Source organism: Pinus tabuliformis, chromosome Q (genome assembly GCF_031772625.1).
Source record: "Pinus tabuliformis cultivar Carrire ecotype Pingquan chromosome Q, CPIR1, whole genome shotgun sequence".
NCBI classification, from domain to species: Eukaryota; Viridiplantae; Streptophyta; class Pinopsida; order Pinales; family Pinaceae; genus Pinus; species Pinus tabuliformis.
In genome coordinates this window covers 519,883,705-519,893,721 of record NC_142296.1, presented here as the reverse complement: position 1 = coordinate 519,893,721, position 10,017 = coordinate 519,883,705, and positions in this window count along the sequence as shown.

The following is a 10,017-nucleotide window of genomic DNA, read 5'->3' as shown; positions in this document are numbered from 1 at the left end:
TATATACCAAGTCGCGTACATATGCAGGTTATACACAGGTTCACTATGTACCAAGTCCGACATATACACAGGTTCACTATATACCAAGTAGGGTATACACGCATGTTATACATGCAGGTTCACTATATACAAAGGCGCGTATACACGTGGGACTGCTGATCAAAAACTGCAGATGCGTATGCACAGAAAAGCGTGTACATGTGGGAAAGCTTATTTTTGGGTCTGTGGTATTTAGACCTATGGTTTTGGTCCTTGGTATTGTGTTCGAAGCATTGAACCTAGGTATTGGGTCCCTAGTATTGGTTCTCAATGGTTTTGGACCATGGTATTGAGTAAGGCCTAAGACTATAAAAGGAGAAGAAGATATTTAGGCAAAGGTATTGAGAAAGTCTTGAATATATGATGAAGTATGAGATCTAGTATGCAGGTTATGGGTTCATGATGCTTTGCTTGATCTGAGCTAAGGAGGAATCTCAGCGGTTGATGGAGAACAAGATCTAAGGATAGATCGGGATCTAATGGCTTGGAATGAATCATCTCTATATGGTTTGATCATGTTTATTCTAGATCTGTATACTGATGCATGTAATGTTCTAATCTGGGTATAACTTATGTTTGAAATAGCTGCAACTAATGAATGAATATTTATAGATGTATACGCTGGTTGACTATGATATAAGCGCGTACATATGCAGGTTAGATATATCTAAGTAGCGTATACCATATGAGCTATGGTGCTTGAAGTTACAGGTGTTTTTGGTTGTTGATGAGTTCTGATGACTGTTTACTGGTGTCAATATTCTACATATTCAAATTAGTTGATCATGTTTAGCTTCAGTATTGATGGATGAGATCTATAATGGATCAGGATCAGAATGACTTATCTTTATGGATCTGATGAACTAGATCTCGTAGCTAACATATGTATTATCTTTGTATATGTAATGATCTGGGTATGTCTGAAGTCAGGAAGTGCAGCGAAGTTATGAATAAGTAATTAATGACATATATGCTGGTTCACTTTGGTGGAGTTGTGTATACACGCTGGTTCGGCACTTCAAAGTAGCGTATGCACTCTGATGCATGATTTTTTGATGATACAATTGGTTCTCAATATTTTTGTAGAGTTCAGTGTTTTGCTCTGTGTTCTGGTGACTGCCTTTTGTTGACAGGGTTTCTGTGATTCAGTATTGGGTGATTCAGAGATTGATGATGCTAGTGTTGATTGATTGTGTGCTTCAATGATATTAATGGGTCTAGTATGAAACATGGCCTTCATATTATTGTGTTGTGCTTCAAGAGTATCCACTCTAAAAATTTATGAAACGAGGTACCTGGAGGAAGAAAGAGAAGGTTGTAGCCTTCTGTAGGTCGGCACCTACGTACTAGTACATCAGCTAGTACAAGAGCTAAGGGGGTGGTAGCTCCCTTCCAGTAGCAGCTGGAAAACGAGTAAAGGTTGGAGCATTTCAGTAGGCCGGCACCTACATACTAGTAAATGGATCGGCTAGTACAAGAGCTAAGGGGGTTATATCTCCCTCCTAGGAGTGTCTGGAGAACGAGAGAAGGTTGTAGCCTTCTGCAGGTAGAAGCATGTGTATTGGTATAAGACTGCACCAGTACAGAACTATTGTAAAAAGAAGTTTCTTATTAAAAAGAAGATTGAAACAACTTGCAGCAGGTGGTTTTCACCCACATTCGGTTTCCACCTTACCTCATGGTGTTCATGTGTGCTTCTTGTGTGTGATGATCTGTTCTATTTTACTGCTCCTGTTTACAATTCATATTGTTAATAATGTTCTAATGCACTCATTAAGGATCAACTAACTGAATCATAAGTTTACTGGATATACGCTTGCTGCATTACACATAGTTGCATATACACGCGGTTTGCCTTAACTGAAGTAGCGTATATCAATGGAAATGAAAAATTTATATTGATTTCATAATATTGATTCACCCCCCCTCTTATTATTATTTCTAACAAGGAATACCCCTCTCCTCTGTATCATGCATCTTACATAATTCGCAGGGTTACTCGTACTCACTCCATGGTTGTTCGCAGTTGTGTGTAGGTATTTTCCAATATCTACCCAGTTAATGAAGGCTTGGTCATCGTCCCTTAAGGGTTTAGGAGCTTACAACTTCCATGGTTATTTCCAAGTTGGAACATCTTACCTCTAGTGTATGAACATTTATCTATCAAATGATTAACTACTCGGCGACAGAAACTGAGCACTAATCCGAGCTTTAGGCCGAGACTTGTTTAGTTTTTGTTTTTAATTAATTAACTCTATAAAGGAATGGTGAAACATTGTGCAAGGCACATGCAAGGTTGTGAATGATAAAAACTTTGTCGACTGCGTGTTTTCCTGAGCAATTCCCTGTTATGCATCTTTTATTGCTAAGTTATACATTGGAATTCCTTTTTTCGGGGTTTTTGTTGTGTCGACTTGTCCATTTGTCATTTCCAGAATGGTTCGTTTGAATTTATTTTAACAGCGAATCACCTAGATTAGTTCTGTATTGGTTTTATCACATATTACTACGATTATCTCTACATTAATCCTATAGCATTTTACCAAATTTATTTCTACTATAACTTTGTAGCATTTTACCTAGACTATTTCTACTGTAACTTTGTAGCATTTTACATAGACTATTTCTACTGTAAATTTGTAGCATTTTACATAGACGATTTATGCTATAACTTTGTAACATAATACAAAGAATAATTCTACAGTAATATTGTAGTATTTCATACAGATTGTTTCCACTCCTTATTATAAAAAATGACTCTTACCGCTTTACGAGCGCATGAATGTTTATTTGTTATATGCAGTTATTTCTCCATACTTTACTAGTATTACTTGCAATCTTTCATGTATTGCCATAACATATTGTCTCCTATTTTTATTATGAATCTAGTAAATTCTATTCTCTATTCTCATGCATTTTCAAGGAATTTCTCTCATTAGTTTGTTCTATCACTCAAGTAATTTTCCACAGTCCAGCGTTAACCAATAATGAATTTTTTTTGTGTTAGTTATTTGTTCAATATTATCAAACGTGTAATCTACAATCCTTTCTAGAAAGTCTCTCCTCCTAGCCGCGAGCCTGACAATTACATCCACACCCTCCCCCAAGCACTTTATTCTATTCACATTTAAGATAATTCCAGCCACACTCAAGTACCTTGGGCCCCCGGACTGAGTGTCCCCCCTTAAGTCCTATACTTTTTACCGACTGTCTTTGAGTATTCTCCCACTAGTTTATTTCACCCAGCTCTAGGATATCTCCTAGATTCTTTTTCCCCATCTAAATCACCATTCAGGGCATACAGGTAATTGTCTTTTGTAACTGTCTCTTTTAATTAATGCAAACAATTTTTATTTTTGTTAAAGTATATGAACTCCTAATTATCAATAATTTAGGTAACCAAATATCTGTTTCTTGGCCTTCTAGCCTCACTCATTTATTATTTAACATCATAGGGTAAGAAAATTAAAGTAAACAATTGTAAAGATCAAACTTAGTAACCATAGTAATTTTTATGCATCTTGGGGTGTTACATCTCCCCCCCATACAAGGAAAATTGTCCGTGGTGTTCTTTCTACTTTTAGAAAATAACATCGGTAAGTTGTCTGCATAAATTCCTCCTTTTCTAAGGTGGCCTCATCTGGACCAAAGTGCTTCCACTCTACTTTAACCTTAGTGATGGCTCGCTTCCACAAGGTTGTTTCTCTCCAATCGAGAATACGAAGAGGTTCTTCCAGAAACTCTCCTTCTGGTTCAACATGCACATAAACAATTCACATTCACAACCTCTTTAAAATAGTCTATCCAAAACTCATATATTCTACTTAACCGATTACCTGAAAACTTTCCCAGTTAATGATATGCTGAGGATTATACACATTGTTTTAGCAATGACACATGGAAAACATTGTGGACCTGAATGTGGTTTGGTAACGCAAGCTTATAGGCTATCGGTCCAATCCATTCCAAGACTTGGAAAGGTCCATAGTATCGAGGTGCTAACTTACCATAACCCCTCCATTGTAAGGAACTTTTCTGGGGCTTTACTCTTAGATATATGTGATCTCCTTGTTGAAATTCTATGCATATCCTCTTTTCATCTGCATACATTTTTTGTCTATCTTGGGCAGCCCTTAGATTTTGTCCAACCTTATTAACATTCTTCTCCATTTCTTCTAGCATGTCGGGACCCAATGCTAGCTTATTAACAAGATTACTCCAATCTATGGGTACCCTACACCTTCTTCCATACAACACCTCAAAGGGGCTCATGCCGAGTGATTCATGATGTCCATTATTATACACAAATTCCACTAGGAGGAGATAGAATTGCCACTTATGGCGTTGTTGCATCACAAACATGTGTGGCATGTCCTCCAAAACTTGATTTAACCGTTCGGGTTTTCATCAGTTTGAGGATGGTAGGTAGTACTAAATTGGATATAGATATCAAATCCTTAAAAGAGAGTTTTCAAGAATGTGGATGTAAATTTTACATCTCTGTCAGAAATTACCACCCTGGGTATTCTGTGCGGATGAAAATTTTCCTTCATAAATATGTCTATGATTTCCATAGTTTTGTAAGTGGATTTCACAGGTATGAAGTGAGATGCTTTCCTTAATTTGTCTACTACCACCATAATTGAGTCATGCCCCTTCCTGATGCGAGGTAAGCCAATGATGAATTCTAGGGAGATGGCCTGCCATTTCCATTCCTAGATGGGCAATGGTTGCAACAAACCGACTAGATGCTAATGTTTTGCCTTCACCAGCTAACACTCCAAACATTTCGACAAGTATTTTGTAACATCCTTCCTTAACCTGGGCCAAAAATACCCTTTATTAAATGCTAAAAATAGCTTCTAATAACCTAGGTGGCCAACACATGGTTTCCTGTGAAACTCATCCAATACCAATTGCTTAACAGACTTTTGGTTATGAAAATAAATTTTGTCTTTGAAGGTAAGGAAATTATCGAAATATATTTCGAAATCTAATTTTTCCTTTTTCAAAAAATCTTCTTTTGTGTGTTGCCAATGAAAAGTGTACTTGGGATCTTAAAGAGACGCTTCATTTATGATTTTAGGGATGTTTGAGCATACTTGGATGATTTGGACCTCATAAATACAATGTACTTTCCTGCTCAAAGTGTCAACCACTTGATTTTCCTTCCCTTTAAGATGTTTCATTTGAAAATCGAACTCGCTTAAAAATGTTGTCCATTTGGCATGTCGAGCATTTAAGGTAGACTGGTTGAAGAAATTTGTAAGGCGGCTATGATCCGTTAACAACATAAATTTCTTCCCTAATAGGTAGTGTCGCCACATTTTAAGTGCATGCACTATCCCTATTAATTCAAGGTCATAAGCATAATATCGTTGTTCATACTCCTTCAATTTCTTTCATTTGTAAGCAATAATATTTCCTTCTTGTGTTAGTAGTCCACCAACACCTTATTTACTCGGATTTGTGCAAACCACGAAAGTATTTTCTGGATCTACTACCATTAACACGGGTGTAGTGGTAAGCAAGTGTTTTAGTCTTTCAACGCTTTGTTGACACTCAGCTGTCCATTGGAAAGTGTGTCCCTTTTTCTGTAAAGAGGTCATTGGGAAGGCAATTTTTGAAAATCCCTCGATGAACCATAGGTAGTACCTGGCCAAACACAGGAATGATATGATATCAGTGAGATTCTTAGAAGTTTTCCATTCCATAATGGATTTCATCTTCTCCGGGTCCACCACTATTCCACCTACTGATATAACGTGACCGAAGTATTGAATATGATCTCTGAAAATGTCACACTTGCTAAATTTAGAATATAACTCATTTTCCTGCAGAATTTGCAATACTATTCTCAGAGGTTCTTTATGCTCCTCTTGATTATTAGAGTATATTTAAATGTCACCAATGAGAATTAGTACAAATTTATCAAGATAGGGCTGGAAAATACCGTGCATCAAAATCATAAAGGTAGTTGGGGAATTTGTGAGGTCAAATGGCAACACCACGAACTCATAATGACCATAACGAGTGTGGAATCTAGTCTTGTAAATGTCCTCCTCCTTTATCTTTATTTGGTGACATCCAGATATTAAGTGGATTTTTGAGATTACTTTAGCTCCTTGCACTTGATCAAATAGATCATTGATACATGGTAAAGGATATTTATTCTTGATGGTTAATTTATTTAATTGACGATAATTGATGCATAATTTAAGGGTCCAATCTTTCTTTCCTACAAATAGTACGTGGGATCCCCAAGGGGACACACTAGGGCGAATATACTTTTTGTCTAGCAGCTCCTAAAGCTGCATTTTGAGTTCTGTTAACTCAGGTATACTCATGTGATAAGGGGCCCTACATATAGGGGCTTCACCTAGAATTAGTTCCATGGTGAAATCAATATCACGCTTTGGTGGTAAGCATGGAATGGATTCAGGAAATACATCAACAAATTCCTGAATGACAAGAATGTTTTCCAAGAAGTTCAATTAATTTTTGGTGTTTGTAAATCCCATTTGAATAGCATATATTTGAAAACCCTTCCTAATACATTTTCGAGCTAAATAGTAGTGATAGGACACAACTTCATATTGGTTTTAATTCCATGAAGTTCCTTCCTTTGACCTAATTCAAAAATAAAACTGACACTTATCTACTTGCAATCAACTAGGGACCAACATTTTTCCAACCAATCCATCTCAATTAAGATATCGCATGAACATATAGGAAGTATATTAAGGTCAACGTAAATGGTTTGTCCTAAAATGGTTAAGGGGCAACATTATGTTTTTGCAATTACCCTCCTTTTGGTCATGTTGGATAATTGAACATGCTATGGTTTTGGAAACTTACTGCTCTACACTTGACACTTTTCTACCACCTTAGGACCAACATAGCTTAAGCTAGCACTGGGATCAAACAAAACAGAGACAGGTTTCTTAGCAATCATACCTTCAAATTCGATCATGATAGGCTGATATTTTGCTTGGTGATTGTTGAGTGCAGCATTAATTCTGGGCATTCTCCTTGCCACTTCTCCAACTGTGGATGCTTCCTGCATATTTGATAGTTGTTTCGTCCTTTCCTTATGCACACAATTTTTGTAATAGTGGGGTTATCTGCATCCACAACATTGCAACGATGCCTTTTACTACTGGTCATTAACAGATTTATTAACTCCTTCTCACTATCTGTTTTCGGAATATGCAACTTTAGGCTGATTCCTTGCTCAGAATTTGTTGAGAGGTTTTTGCTATATATTTATATCGTTAGAAAAGTTTGGGTGTCTGCTTGGGATTAGGCTTTTGCTCTTCTTGTTCGACCCTCCTTTAGTTCCTTCATTTTTCTGTTTGACTTGCTAGTAGCAAATGTGGGCTTTCCGCACTGCATCATCCATTTTTTGGGGGTAGTCAAACTCAAGTTTTTCCTTCATAAAATTAGGTAGCCTACTGATGAAATGTTGAATTATGGCCTTTTCCTCTTGCATGTAAGGCACAAAACATATGAAGGAGGTGGATAATGTCACATATTCATCCATAGTTAAGGTTCCCAATCTTAACTCATGAAATTATTTTTCTTTATTGTCACAATAACGTTCAGTTAGATACTTATCTTTGAAATGCTTTAGGAATCCGTTCCATGTAACCTGCTCTTCGTCCATTTTCCTCACTGTTTCGATTTCTTCCCACCAAAGGGTAGCCTTACCCCTTAACTGATAAACTGTTAATCGTGCTTTCAGTTTATCGGTGTAATCATAAATCTAAAAATATTTGCTCATATCAACTAACCAAGCTTCTGCTCCCTCTTCAAATTCCCCTTTAAAGAGTGATAGTTTAATATTTTTAAATTCTCCTTGTAACTCAGATTTCTATCTTTTTGTTTTGGTTTGGTCGGAAACATTGTACGAGTGTCCTTCTTCGTCTTCCCTGTGTTTTTCAGCTGATTAGAGATTTTCCTCTCCATGTTGAGCCGTTGGGGTCTTCTCCATGTCTTTAGCACTCGGGTCTAGATGTCGTTGGTTCTGTTGATTGGACAGAGTTCTGATAATTTTCTCTTGTTCTAGACGTAGCTGTTCATTTTCTGTTCTTAAATTTGTCATCTCAACAGGCGGCTGCTGAACAGTTTCAAGTGAAACCACATTATCTTGAGAAGACTCCTCACCCAACTATATCCAAATATCAAGATTATCATTCACAAATGTTGTTTCTCATGGGCCGGATGGTCTTGGGATCCTCTGCATTCAGACCTTTTTTGTATTGATGCGGCCTCTGTGTTCAAACATATATTTAGTTAGTTAATTTGAAGAAATCATATCGATTGAGAATAGATATATATTTCCAAAAGAGTCTCAGTGTACGAACCTGAGCTCTGATACCATTTGTTGCAAATAAAAACCTTAAACTACCGAATATACATAAATAATAAATAAAAAAACTAATCCATAACTATAACCAACATTGAGAAGTGGATCATGTCATAAGATTACATAAATTAATAATGTGCAATTGAATTAAGTTCGTAAGCACTGGTCAACACTCATATATCTTTCGTGTGTGTCATTACTTTACACAGTTAACATTTTATATAGGGTGGTTAATATTTAATGTGCACATGGACTCTGGCGGGGTAGTCGTCCATGACGAGACCTTTGATAATTGGCCCTTGTACGCTGGAATACGCGGCATGCTGATAGCCGAGATTGCTGCATGTTTCCGTGAGCTCGTGACGATCCCTTGCAAGACCTGTCTTGTTTCATGTCTGTTGATCTCTCCTAGGTGATAGAACGGTGGGGAGGGTTTAGGGTTTAACCCACTAACCAATTTTTCGCACCTGAAATATGGTAGAGTCATTGTTTTTGTCAGCCCTTGGTATCTTTCTACTCTGCAACGAAGTGTTCTGGTGAGGGTTTCAGGCCAGCACAAGATCCTTCTATGGTTTTCCATAGGCGTTATTGTCAATCCTGCGAAGGTAGGAAACCCCGACAACCTCAAATTACATTATTTCGATTATGTTCATTATGTGAGCTCATCTTCCGCTTTGGACCTCTGCCTGGTGTCGAGTTTGATTGATTGGCTCCACTATCCATGGTGGCTTGATGGTCTTCCATTACTTTGGAAAATTCTTTGTTGTGACAATCCTTCTTGAAAGGTAAGACAACATACTACAAAGTTTTCTTCGAGTTGTTTATAGATTCTCTATTCCAAATTTGTTTAATGATGATATTTATTGTGTTATAGGTAGGATTCTCAATGCTGAAACCCTCCATTTTCACGTAAGGAATAACCTTCTTCTCGGCGTCGTGCATCTTACATATTTCGTTGGGTTAATCTCATACTAACTCCATGGTTGTTGTCAGTTATGTGCAGGTATTTTCCAATATCTACCGAGTTAATTAAGGCTTGGACAACGTCCCTTAAGGGTTTAGGAGGTTACAGATTCCATGGTTATTTCAAGGTTGGAACATCTTACCTTTGGTGTATGAACATTTAGCTATTTGATGATTAACTACTCAGTGACAAGAACTCAATACCAAGCCAATCTTTACATCAAGACTTGTTTAGTTTTTGTTATTAATTAATTAACCGTGTGAAGGAATGGTAAAACACTGTGCACGACACATGAAAGGTTATGAACGGTCAACACTTGGTCAACTACAAGTTTTCCTGAGCATTTCTCTATTACTCCTATATTGTAGCTAAGTTATACACTAGAAGGTCTTTTTTGGGGTTCTTTCTCATGTCGACAACTTCAGGTTGTTGAGCCATTCTGTTATGTAGCAGTTTTATTTAAGTTATTACTTGAGTGAAATATATTTACCTCAAATCAATTCATCTCATTAATGGAATGAAAGTGTAGTTATTTTATCTATGTTTTAATGGTGGACCGAGATTACCTCTGCTTCCTTGCTCAAGGTAGTAGTAGTTTAGCGAGTTTATCTTAGCTATTCTACTTGTTCATTTGGCAACGGTTTAT